The following is a 14,749-nucleotide window of genomic DNA, read 5'->3' on the forward strand; positions in this document are numbered from 1 at the left end:
GGTTTTCCACATTTATAACAAACTACATTGGCATAACTTGCTCCGACACTACTTGCTCCGCCATTACTCGTTCCGACACCATTTGTTCCTTTCGTTCTATTAACCCCTAGTCTGTAGACCTCACACTTCGCCGCGTTATGACCATTTCTTTTACACTTGTTGCAAAATTTGGTGCAGAACCCCGAGTGATACTTTTCACACCTTTGGCATAGCTGCTTCTGATTGTTGTTGTTGTTGTTGTGGTTATTATTGTTGTTGAGATGATTGTTGTAGTTGCTGTTGTTGTATTGGTGATTCTTATCACCGTTTTCCTCCCACTTTCTTTTGACTTGCTTCACATTGGCCTCTTCAGCAGTCTGTTCTTTAATTCTTTCTTCAATCTCGTTCACTAGTTTGTGAGCCATTCTACATGCCTGTTGTATGGAGGCGGGCTCGTGTGAACTTATATCTTCTTGGATTCTTTCCGGTAATCCTTTCACAAACGCGTCGATCTTCTCTTCCTCATCTTCGAACGCTCCCGGACACAATAGGCACAATTCTGTGAATCGTCTTTCGTACGTGGTAATATCAAATCCTTGGGTTCGTAACCCTCTAAGTTCTGTCTTGAGCTTATTGACCTCGGTTCTGGGACGGTACTTCTCGTTCATCAAGTGCTTGAATGCTGACCACGGTAGTGCGTACGCATCGTCTTGTCCCACTTGCTCTAGATAGGTATTCCACCATGTTAACGCAGAACCTGTGAAGGTATGCGTAGCGTACTTCACTTTGTCCTCTTCAGTACACTTACTTATGGCAAACACCGATTCGACCTTCTCGGTCCACCATTTCAATCCGATCGGTCCTTCGGTTCCATCAAATTCCAAAGGTTTGCAGGCAGTGAATTCTTTGTAGGTGCATCCTACACGATTTCCTGTACTGCTAGATCCAAGGTTATTGTTGGTATGTAGCGCAGCCTGTATTGTGGCTATGTTTGAAGCTAGAAAAGTACGGAATTCTTCTTCATTCATATTCACAGTGTGTCGAGTAGTAGGTGCCATTTCCTTCAAAATAGTCAAATGGAACAAGTTAATCATACAGAATATTAAGAGTAGTTAATAGTATTTTGTAGCATAATATGAACTCATTTATAAAAGCTTTTTCTTCATATTAGCGTTTTATAAGTTTAAATTCGGGTAGTACCTACCCGTTAAGTTCATACTTAGTAGCTAATATACAATTCAACTACTACAATTCTATATGAAAAACTGATTATAATAATATTTCGCGTTCAAACTTTTACACAATATTTTACAAACTTACAATACCGCTTATTTTACATATAGCATGAAATATAGCACACAATAAATTTGATACAAGATGGTTGTGAAGATAATTCTAGCTAGTACACAAGTCGTTCAGCAAAGGCAATAAAGACACGTAATTCATACGTCCAGAAACAAGTCATGCATTCTGGTTTTACTTGGATTACTTCCCATCCTTGATCTTGTGGAACATAACCGTTATGGTCGTTGATAAGACATCGTGTTGTAACGTCGTCAAAGGGACGAGGGTTACGTAATGTCCAACAGTCCCGTAACAATCTAAAAACCTCATTTCTTACCCCAATTACCGACTCCGTCACTTGTGGGAACGTTTTGTTTAATAGTTGTAGCCCGATGTTCTTGTTCTCACTTTGGTGAGAAGCGAACATTACTAATCCGTAAGCATAACATGCTTCTTTATGTTGCATGTTAGCCGCTTTTTCTAAATCACGAAGTCCAATATTCGGATATATTGAGTCAAAATAATTTCTTAACCCATTGTGTAAAATAGCATTTGGGTTCCCCGCAATATATGCGTCAAAGTAAACACATCGTAACTTATGGATTTCCCAATGTGATATCCCCCATCTTTCGAACGAAAGCCTTTTATAAACCAAGGCATTCTTGGAACGTTCTTCGAATGTGTTACAAACTGATCTCGCCTTAAATAGTTGTGCCTAAGAATTCTGACCGACTCTAGACAAGATTTCATCAATCATGTCTCCGGGTAGGTCTCTTAAAATATTGGGTTGTCTATCCATTTTGTGTTTTTATACTGTAAAATAGACAAGAGTTAGATTCATAAAAAAAATACTTATTAATACAAGCAATTTTTACATATATCATAAAGCATAAGCACACTATATTACATATATTACACCACACGAATACAACTATCTTATTCCGACTCGCTCGTTTCTTCTTCTTCGGTTTTGGTTCGTTTTGCCAAGTTTCTAGGGATATATGATGTTCCCCTAATACGAGCCGTCATTTTCCACATTGGTTTAGAAAAACCTGGTGGTTTAGAGGTTCCCGGGTCATTGTTACAACTTAAGGACTTCGGGGGTTGACGATACATATAAAGTTCATCGGGGTTGGAATTAGATTTCTCTATTTTTATGCCCTTTCCCTTATTATTTTCTTTTGCCTTTTTAAATTCAGTTGGGGTAATTTCTATAACATCATCGGAATTCACGTCGGAATCCGATTCATCGGAGAATTGGTAATCCTCCCAATATTTTGCTTCCTTGGCGGAAACACCATTGACCATAATTAACCTTGGTCGGTTGGTTGAGGATTTTATTTTACTTAACCGTTTTATTATTTCCCCCACCGGTTCTATTTCTTCATCCGGTTCCGATTCTTCTTCCGGGTCTGATTCTTCTTCCGGTTCCGACTCTTCTTCCGGTTCATCTACGGGAACTTGTTAATCAGTCCACGAATCATTCCAATTTACATTTGACTCTTCATTATTATTAGGTGAGTCAATGGGACTTGTTCTAGAGGTAGACATCTATCACATAATATCAAACGCGTTAAGAGATTAATATATCACATAATATTCACATGTTAAAAATATATAGTTTCCAACAAAATTTGTTAAGCAATCATTTTTCAAGTAAACACGGTCGAAGTCCAGACTCACTAATGCATCCTAACAAACTCGATAAGACACACTAATGCAAAATTCTGGTTCTCTAAGACCAACGCTCGGATACCAACTGAAATGTCCCGTTCTTATTGATTAAAAACGTTCCATATTAATTGATTTCGTTGCGAGGTTTTGACCTCTATATGAGACGTTTTTCAAAGACTGCATTCATTTTTAAAACATACCATAACCTTTATTTCATCAATAAAGGTTTAAAAAGCTTTACGTAGATTATCAAATAATGATAATCTAAAATATCCTGTTTACACGCGACCATTACATAATGGTTTACAATACAAATATGTTACAACAAAATAAGTTTCTTGAATGCAGTTTTTACACAATATCATACAAGCATGGACTCCAAATCTCGTCCTTATTTAAGTATGCGACAGCGGAAGCTCTTAATAATCACCTGAGAATAAACATGCTTAAAACGTCAACAAAAATGTTGGTGAGTTATAGGTTTAACCTATATATATCAAATCATAATAATAGACCACAAGATTTCATATTTCAATACACATCCCATACATAGAGATAAAGATCATTCATATGGTGAACACCTGGTAACCGACATTAACAAGATGCATATATAAGAATATCCCCATCATTCCGGGACACCCTTCGGATATGATATAAATTTCGAAGTACTAAAGCATCCGGTACTTTGGATGGGGTTTGTTAGGCCCAATAGATCTATCTTTAGGATTTGCGTCAATTAGGGTGTCTGTTCCCTAATTCTTAGATTACCAGACTTAATAAAAAGGGGCATATTCGATTTCGATAATTCAACCATAGAATGTAGTTTCACGTACTTGTGTCTATTTTGTAAATCATTTATAAAACCTGCATGTATTCTCATCCCAAAAATATTAGATTTTAAAAGTGGGACTATAACTCACTTTCACAGATTTTACTTCGTCGGGAAGTAAGACTTGGCCACTGGTTGATTCACGAACCTATAACAATATATACATATATATCAAAGTATGTTCAAAATATATTTACAACACTTTTAATATATTTTGATGTTTTAAGTTTATTAAGTCAGCTGTCCTCGTTAGTAACCTACAACTAGTTGTCCACAGTTAGATGTACAGAAATAAATCGATAAATATTATCTTGAATCAATCCACGACCCAGTGTATACGTATCTCAGTATTGATCACAACTCAAACTATATATATTTGGGAATCAACCTCAACCCTGTATAGCTAACTCCAACATTCACATATAGAGTGTTTATGGTTGTTCCGAAATATATATAGATGTGCCGACATGATAGGTCGAAACATTGTATACGTGTCTATGGTATCTCAAGATTACATAATATACAATACAAGTTGATTAAGTTATGGTTGGAATAGATTTGTTACCAATTTTCACGTAGCTAAAATGAGAAAAACTATCCAATCTTGTTTTACCCATAACTTCTTCATTTTAAATCCGTTTTGAGTGAATCAAATTGCTATGGTTTCATATTGAACTCTATTTTATGAATCTAAACAGAAAAAGTATAGGTTTATAGTCGGAAAAATAAGTTACAAGTCATTTTTGTAAAGGTAGTCATTTCAGTCGAAAGAACGACGTCTAGATGACCATTTTAGAAAACATACTTCCACTTTGAGTTTAACCATAATTTTTGGATATAGTTTCATGTTCATAATAAAAATCATTTTCTCAGAATAACAACTTTTAAATCAAAGTTTATCATAGTTTTTAATTAACTAACCCAAAATAGCCCGCGGTGTTACTACGACGGCGTAAATCCGGTATTACGGTGTTTTTTGAAATGTCCCGTTCTTATTGATTAAAAATGTTCCATATTAATTGATTTCGTTGCGAGGTTTTGACCTCTATATGAGACGTTTTTCAAAGACTGCATTCATTTTTAAAACAAACCATAACCTTTATTTCATAAATAAAGATTTAAAAAAAGCTTTACGTAGATTATCAAATAATAATAATCTAAAATATCCTGTTTACACACGACCATTACATAATGGTTTACAATACAAATATGTTACATCGAAATCAGTTGCTTGAATGCAGTTTTTACACAATATCATACAAACATGGACTCCAAATCTTGTCCTTATTTTAGTATGCAACAGCGGAAGCTCTTAATATTCACCTGAGAATAAACATGCTTTAAACGTCAACAAAAATGTTGGTGAGTTATAGGTTTAACCTATATATATCAAATCGTAACAATAGACCACAAGATTTCATATTTCAATACACATCCCATACATAGAGATAAAAATCATTCATATGGTGAACACCTGGTAACCGACATTAACAAGATGCATATATAAGAATATCCCCATCATTCCGGGACACCCTTCGGATATGATATAAATTTCGAAGTACTAAAGCATCCGGTACTTTGGATGGGGTTTGTTAGGCCCAATAGATCTATCTTTAGGATTCGCGTCAATTAGGGTGTCTGTTCCCTAATTCTTAGATTACCAGACTTAATAAAAAGGGGCATATTCGATTTCGATAATTCAACCATAGAATGTAGTTTCACGTACTTGTGTCTATTTTGTAAATCATTTATAAAACCTGCATGTATTCTCATCCCAAAAATATTAGATTTTAAAAGTGGGACTATAACTCACTTTCACAGATTTTTACTTCGTCGGGAAGTAAGACTTGGCCACTGGTTGATTCACGAACCTATAACAATATATACATATATATCAAAGTATGTTCAAAATATATTTACAACACTTTTAATATATTTTGATGTTTTAAGTTTATTAAGTCAGCTGTCCTCGTTAGTAACCTACAACTTGTTGTCCACAGTTAGATGTACAGAAATAAATCGATAAATATTATCTTGAATCAATCCACGACCCAGTGTATACGTATCTCAGTATTGATCACAACTCAAACTATATATATTTTGGAATCAACCTCAACCCTGTATAGCTAACTCCAACATTCACATATAGAGTGTCTATGGTTGTTCCGAAATATATATAGATGTGTCGACATGATAGGTCGAAACATTGTATACGTGTCTATGGTATCTCAAGATTACATAATATACAATACAAGTTGATTAAGTTATGGTTGGAATAGATTTGTTACCAATTTTCACGTAGCTAAAATGAGAAAAATTATCCAATCTTGTTTTACCCATAACTTCTTCATTTTAAATCCGTTTTGAGTGAATCAAATTGCTATGGTTTCATATTGAACTCTATTTTATGAATCTAAATAGAAAAAGTATAGGTTTATAGTCAGAAAAATAAGTTACAAGTCATTTTTGTAAAGGTAGTCATTTCAGTCGAAAGAACGACGTCTAGATGACCATTTTAGAAAACATACTTACACTTTGAGTTTAACCATGATTTTTGGATATAGTTTCATGTTCATAAGAAAAATCATTTTCCCAGAATAACAACTTTTAAATCAAAGTTTATCATAGTTTTTAATTAACTAACCCAAAACAGCCCGCGGTGTTACTACGACGGCGTAAATCCGGTTTTACGGTGTTTTTCGTGTTTCCAGGTTTTAAATCATTAAGTTAGCATATCATATAGATATAGAACATGTGTTTAGTTAATTTTAAAAGTCAAGTTAGAAGGATTAACTTTTGTTTGCGAACAAGTTTAGAATTAACTAAACTATGTTCTAGTGATTACGAGTTTATACCTTCGAATAAGATAGTTTTATATATATGAATCGAATGATGTTATGAACATCATTACTACCTCAAGTTTAGTAGGTAAACCTACTGGAAGTGACAAGAAATGATCTAGCTTCAAAGGATCTTGGATGGCTTGAAAGTTCTTGAAGTAGGATCATGACACAAAAACAAGTTCAAGTAAGATTTTTACTCGAATTAAGATAGTTTATAGTTATAGAAATTGAATCAAAGTTTGAATATGAATATTACTTTGAATAAGAAAGATAACCTACTATATATAACAAAGGTTTCTTGATCTTAGATGATTACTTGGAATGTATTAGAAAGCTTGGAAGTAAATTAGTAAACTTGAAGGCATTTTTGAAGTGTTCTTGAAGTGTTCTTCCTATGATGATTATAGCTTGATTCTTGAAGTGATTTTTGATGAATATGATGATTAACTACTGGAAAAATACATTCATAATAGTGTGTGTGTGTTGAGAGAGAATTAGAAAGAGAATTGGAAGTGAAATGGAGTGAATGACGAGTGGTAATTGGTGAGTGGTGAGTGGGGTTAAAAGGAGTTCTAGTTAGTTGACTAGCTCATGGTAGAAGTTAAAATTGATTAGTCATACATGACATAATCAAGAGTGGAATCCCATGCTAGTTCCTATTGGTATATACCCTTAGTAAGTACGTTTTGAAGCTGTGTATAATACGGGTAAGAATACGACTAGAATTCTTGATGAAAGAAAAGAATGAGAAAGTAACTGTAATCATTTTCGTTAAGTATGAGTGTTTTGATATATGTCTTGAAGTCTTCCAAAAGTTTTTTAATACATCTAAATACACTACATGTATATACATTTTAACTGAGTCGTTAAGTCATCGTTAGTCGTTACATGTAAGTGTTGTTTTGAAACCTTTAAGTTAAAGATCTCAATTAATGTTGTTAACCCATTGTTTATTATATCTAATGAGATGTTAAATTATTATATTATCATGATATTATGATATATTAATATATCATAATATGATATATATACATTTAAATGTCGTTACAACGATAATCGTTACATATATGTCTCGTTTCGAAATCCTTAAGTTAGTAGTCTTGTTTATATGTATATAACTCATTGTTAATATACTTATGGAGATACTTACTTATCATAATCTCATGTTAACCATATGTATATCCATATATATATCGTCATGTCATTTTTACAAGTTTTAACGTTCGTGAATCGCCGGTCAACTTGGGTGGTCAATTGTCTATATGAAACATATTTCAATTAATCAAGTCTTAACAAGTTTGATTGCTTAACATGTTGGAAACATTTAATCAGGTAAATATCAATCTCAATTAATATATATAAACATGGAAAAGTTCGGGTCACTACAGTACCTACCCGTTAAATAAATTTCGTCCCGAAATTTTAAGCTGTTGAAGGTGTTGACGAATCTTCTGGAAATAGATGCGGGTATTTCTTCTTCATCTGATCTTCACGCTCCCAGGTGAACTCGGGTCCTCTACGAGCATTCCATCGAACCTTAACAATTGGTATCTTGTTTTGCTTAAGTCTTTTAACCTCACGATCCATTATTTCGACGGGTTCTTCGATGAATTGGAGTTTTTCGTTAATTTGGATTTCATCTAACGGAATAGTGAGATCTTCTTTAGTAAAACATTTCTTCAAATTCGAGACGTGGAAAGTGTTATGTACAGCCGCGAGTTGTTGAGGTAACTCAAGTCGGTAAGCTACTGGTCCGACACGATCAATAATCTTGAATGGTCCAATATACCTTGGATTTAATTTCCCTCGTTTACCAAATCGAACAACGCCTTTCCAAGGTGCAACTTTAAGCATGACCATCTCTCCAATTTCAAATTCTATATCTTTTCTTTTAATGTCAGCGTAGCTCTTTTGTCGACTTTGGGCGGTTTTCAACCGTTGTTGAATTTGGATGATCTTCTCGGTAGTTTCTTGTATAATCTCCGGACCCGTAATCTGTCTATCCCCCACTTTACTCCAATAAATCGGAGACCTGCACTTTCTACCATAAAGTGCTTCAAACGGCGCCATCTCAATGCTTGAATGGTAGCTGTTGTTGTAGGAAAATTCTGCTAACGGTAGATGTCGATCTCAACTGTTTCCGAAATCAATAACACATGCTCGTAGCATGTCTTCAAGCGTTTGTATCGTCCTTTCGCTCTGCCCATCAGTTTTTGGATGATAGGCAGTACTCATGTCAAGACGAGTTCCTAATGCTTGCTGTAATGTCTGCCAGAATCTTAAAATAAATCTGCCATCCCTATCAGAGATAATAGAGATTGGTATTCCATATCTGGAGACGACTTCCTTCAAATACAGTCGTGCTAACTTCTCCATCTTGTCATCTTCTCTTATTGGTAGGAAGTGTGCTGATTTGGTGAGACGATCAACTATTACCCAAATAGTATCAAAACCACTTGCAGTCCTTGGCAATTTAGTGATGAAATCCATGGTAATGTTTTCCCATTTCCATTCCGGGATTTTGGGTTGTTGAAGTAGACCTCAGGGTTTCTGATGCTCAGCTTTGACCTTAGAACACGTCAAACATTCTCCTACGTATTTAGCAACATCGGCTTTCATACCCGGCCACCAAAAATGTTTCTTGAGATCCTTGTACATCTTCCCCATTCCAGGATGTATTGAGTATCTGGTTTTATGAGCTTCTCTAAGTACCATTTCTCTCATATCTCCAAATTTTGGTACCCAAATCCTTTCAGCCCTATACCGGGTTCCGTCTTCCCGAATATTAAGATGCTGCTCCGATCCTTTGGGTATTTCATCCTTTAAATTTCCTTCTTTTAAAACTCCTTGTTGCGCCTCCTATATTTGAGTAGTAAGGTTATTATGAATCATTATATTCATAGATTTTACTCGAATGGGTTCTCTGTCCTTCCTGCTCAAGGCATCGGCTATCACATTTGCCTTCCCCGGGTGGTAACGAATCTCAAAGTCGTAATCATTCAACAATTCAATCCACCTACGCTGCCTCATATTCAGTTGTTTCTGATTAAATATGTGTTGAAGACTTTTTTGGTCGGTATATATAATACTTTTGACCCCATATAAGTAGTGCCTCCAAGTCTTTAATGCAAAAACAACCGCGCCTAATTCCAAATCATGCGTCGTATAATTTTGCTCTTGAATCTTCAATTGTCTAGACGCATAAGCAATCACCTTCGTTCATTGCATTAATACACAATCGAGACCTTGATTTGATGCGTCACAATAAATCACAAACTCATCATTCCCTTCAGGCAATGACAATATAGGTGCCGTAGTTAGCTTTTTCTTCAATAACTGAAACACTTTCTCTTGTTCATCATTCCATTAAAATTTCTTCCCTTTATGCGTTAATGCAGTCAAGGGTTTTGCTATTCTGTAAAAGTCTTGGATGAACCTTCTGTAGTAACTAGCTAGTCCTAAAAACTGGCGTATGTGTTTTGGAGTTTTCGGGGTTTCCCACTTTTCAACAGTTTCTATCTTTGCCGGATCCACCTTAATACCTTTTTTGTTCACTATGTGACCGAGGAATTGAACTTCTTCCAACCAAAATGCACACTTTGAAAATTTAGCGTACAATTCTTTCTTCCTCAATACTTCTAACACCTTTCTCAAATGTTCACCGTGTTCTTGGTCATTCTTTGAGTAAATAAGTATGTCATCAATGAAAACAATGACAAACTTGTCAAGGTATGGTCCACACACTCGGTTCATAAGGTCCATGAACACAGCTGGTGCATTAGTTAAACCAAATGGCATGACCATAAACTCGTAATGACCGTAACGTGTTCTGAAAGCAGTCTTTGGAATATCATCTTCTTTCACCCGCATTTGATGATACCCGGAATGTAAGTCAATCTTTGAATAAACAGACGAGCCTTGTAGTTGATCAAATAAGTCATCGATTCTCGGTAGTGGGTAACGGTTCTTGATGGTAAGTTTGTTCAACTCTCGATAGTCGATACACAACCTGAATGTACCATCTTTCTTTTTGACAAACAAAATAGGAGCTCCCCACGGTGATGTGCTTGGTCGAATGAAACCACGCTCTAAAAGTTCTTGTAATTGGCTTTGTAGTTCTTTCATCTCGCTGGGTGCGAGTCTGTAAGGAGCACGAGCTATTGGTGCAGTTCCTGGTACAAGATCTATTTGAAATTCAACGGATCGATGTGGGGGTAATCCCGGTAATTCTTTCGGAAATACATCGCAAATTCTTTTACGACGGGAACATCATTGATGCTCTTTTCTTCGGTTTGTACTTTCTCGACGTGTGCTAGAACAGCATAGCAACCTTTTCTTATTAGTTTTTGTGCCTTCAAATTACTAATAAGATGTAGATTCGTGTTGCACTTTTCCCCGTACACCATTAAGGGTTTTCCTTTTTCTCGTATAATGCGAATTGCATTTTTGTAACAAACGATCTCTGCTTTCACTTCTTTCAACCAGTCCATACCGATTATCACATCAAAACTCCCTAACTCTACTGGTATCAAGTCAATCTTAAATGTTTCGCTAACCATTTTAATTTCTCGATTCCGACATATATTATCTGCTGAAATTAATTTACCATTTGCTAATTCGAGTAAAAATTTACTATCCAAAGGCGTCAATGGACAACTTAATTTAGCACAAAAATCTCTACTCATATAGCTTCTATCCGCACCCGAATCAAATAAAACGTAAGCAGATTTATTGTCAATAAGAAACGTACCCGTAACAAGCTCCAGGTCTTCCTGTGCCTCTGCCGCATTAATATTGAAAACTCTTCCGCGGCCTTGTCCATTCGTGTTCTCCTGGTTCGGGCAATTTCTAATAATGTGGCCCGGTTTTCCACATTTATAACAAACTACATTGGCATAACTTGCTCCGACACTACTTGCTCCGCCATTACTCGTTCCCACACCATTTGTTCCTTTCGTTCTATTAACCCCTGGTCCGTAGACCTCACACTTCGCCGCGCTATGACCATTTCTTTTACACTTGTTGCAAAATTTGGTGCAGAACCCCGAGTGATACTTTTCACACCTTTGGCATAGCTGCTTCTGATTGTTGTTGTTGTTGCGGTTATTATTGTTGTTGGGATGATTGTTGTAGTTGCTGTTGTTGTTGTTGTCGTTGTCGTTGTTGTTGTTGTTGTTGTTGTTGTTGTTGTTGTTGTTGTTGTTGTTGTTGTTGTTGTTGTTGTTGTTGTTGTTGTTGTTGTTATTGTTGTTGTTGTTGTTGGGCCGTTTTTTGTAGTTGCGATTGATGTTGCGATTGTTGGGATAATTGTTGCGATTATTGTTGTAATTCCTGTTGTTGTTGTATTGGTGATTCTTATCACCGTTTTCCTCCCACTTTCTTTTGACTTGCTTCACATTGGCCTCTTCAGCAGTCTGTTCTTTAATTCTTTCTTCAATCTGGTTCACTAGTTTGTGAGCCATTCTACATGCCTGTTGTATGGAGGCGGGCTCGTGTGAACTTATATCTTCTTGGATTCTTTCCGGTAATCCTTTTACAAATGCGTTGATCTTCTCTTCCTCATCTTCGAATGCTCCCGGACACAATAGGCATAATTCTGTGAATCGTCTTTCGTACCTGGTAATATCAAATCCTTGGGTTCGTAACCCTCTAAGTTCTGTCTTGAGCTTATTGACCTCGGTTCTGGGACGGTACTTCTCGTTCATCAAGTGCTTGAATGCTGACCACGGTAGTGCGTACGCATCGTCTTGTCCCACTTGCTCTAGATAGGTATTCCACCATGTTAACGCAGAACCTGTGAAGGTATGCGTAGCGTACTTTACTTTGTCCTCTTCAGTACACTTACTTATGGCAAACACCGATTCGACCTTCTCGGTCCACCGTTTTAATTCGATCGGTCCTTCGGTTCCATCAAATTCCAAAGGTTTGCAGGAAGTGAATTCTTTGTAGGTGCATCCTACACGATTTCCTATACTGCTAGATCCAAGGTTATTGTTGGTATGTAGCGCAGCCTGTACTGCGGCTATGTTTGAAGCTAGAAAAGTACGGAATTCCTCTTCATTCATATTCACGGTGTGTCGAGTAGTCGGTGCCATTTCCTTCAAAATAGTCAAATGGAACAAGTTAATCATACAGAATATTAAGAGTAGTTAATAGTATTTCGTAGCATAATATGAACTCATTTATAAAAGCTTTTTCTTCATATTAGCGTTTTATAAGTTTAAATTTGGGTAGTACCTACCCGTTAAGTTCATACTTAGTAGCTAATATATAATTCAACTACTACAATTCTATATGAAAAACTGATTATAATAATATTTCGCGTTCAAACTTTTACACAATATTTTACAAACTTACAATACCGCTTATTTTACATATAGCATGAAATATAGCACACAATAAATTTGATACAAGATGGTTGTGATAATAATTCTAGCTAGTACACAAGTCGTTCAGCAAAGGCAATAAAGACATGTAATTCATACGTCCAGAAACAAGTCATGCATTCTGGTTTTACTAGGATTACTTCCCATCCTTGGTCTTGTGGAACATAACCGTTATGGCCGTTGATAAGACAGCGTGTTGTAACGTCGTCAAAGGGACGAGGGTTACGTAATGTCCAACAGTCCCGTAACAATCTAAAAACCTCATTTCTTACCCCAATTACCGACTCCGTCACTTGTGGGAACGTTTTGTTTAATAGTTGTAGGCCGATGTTCTTGTTCTCACTTTGGTGAGAAGCGAACATTACTAATCCGTAAGCATAACATGCTTCTTTATGTTGCATGTTAGCCGCTTTTTCTAAATCACGAAGTCCAATATTCGGATATATTGAGTCAAAATAATTTCTTAACCCATTGCGTAAAATAGCATTTGGGTTCCCCGCAATATATGCGTCAAAGTAAACACATCGTAACTTATGGATTTCCCAATGTGATATCCCCCATCTTTCGAACGAAAGCCTTTTATAAATCAAGGCATTCTTGGAACGTTCTTCGAATGTCTTACAAACTGATCTCGCCTTAAATAGTTGTGCCGAAGAATTCTGACCGACTCTAGACAAGATTTCATCAATCATGTCTCCGGGTAGGTCTCTTAAAATATTGGGTTGTCTATCCATTTTGTGTTTTTATACTGTAAAATAGACAAGAGTTAGATTCATAAAAAAAAATACTTATTAATACAAGCAATTTTTACATATTTCATAAAGCATAAGCACACTATATTACATATATTACACCACACGAATACAACTATCTTATTCCGACTCGCTTGTTTCTTCTTCTTCGGTTTTAGTTCGTTTTGCCAAGTTTCTAGGGATATATGATGTTCCCCTAATACGAGCCGTCGTTTTCCACATTGGTTTAGAAAAACCTGGTGGTTTAGAGGTTCCCGGGTCATTGTTACAACTTAAGGACTTCGGGGGTTGACGATACATATAAAGTTCATCGGGGTTGGAATTAGATTTCTCTATTTTTATGCCCTTTCCCTTATTATTTTCTTTTGCCTTTTTAAATTCAGTTGGGGTAATTTCTATAACATCATCGGAATTCTAGTCGGAATCCGATTCATCGGAGAATTGGTAATCCTCCCAATATTTTGTTTCCTTGGCGGAAACACCATTGACCATAATTAACCTTGGTCGGTTGGTTGAGGATTTTCTTTTACTTAACCGTTTTATTATTTCCCCCACCGGTTTTATTTCTTCATCCGGTTCCGATTCTTCTTCCGGGTCTGATTCTTCTTCCGATTCCGACTCTTCTTCCGGTTCCTCTTCGAGAACTTGTGAATCAGTCCACGAATCATTCCAATTTACATTTGACTCTTCATTATTATTAGGTGAGTCAATGGGACTTGTTCTAGAGGTAGACATCTATCACATAATATCAAACGCGTTAAGAGATTAATATATCACATAATATTCACATGTTAAAAATATATAGTTTCCAACAAAATTTGTTAAGCAATCATTTTTCAAGTAAACACGGTCGAAGTCCAGACTCACTAATGCATCCTAAAAAACTCGATAAGACACACTAATGCAAAATTCTGGTTCTCTAAGACCAACGCTCGGATACCAACTGAAATGTCCCGTTCTTATTGATTAAAAACGTTCCATATTAATTGATTTCGTTGCGAG

This window comes from Rutidosis leptorrhynchoides, chromosome 11 (assembly GCF_046630445.1).
Source record: "Rutidosis leptorrhynchoides isolate AG116_Rl617_1_P2 chromosome 11, CSIRO_AGI_Rlap_v1, whole genome shotgun sequence".
Classification (NCBI taxonomy): domain Eukaryota; kingdom Viridiplantae; phylum Streptophyta; class Magnoliopsida; order Asterales; family Asteraceae; genus Rutidosis; species Rutidosis leptorrhynchoides.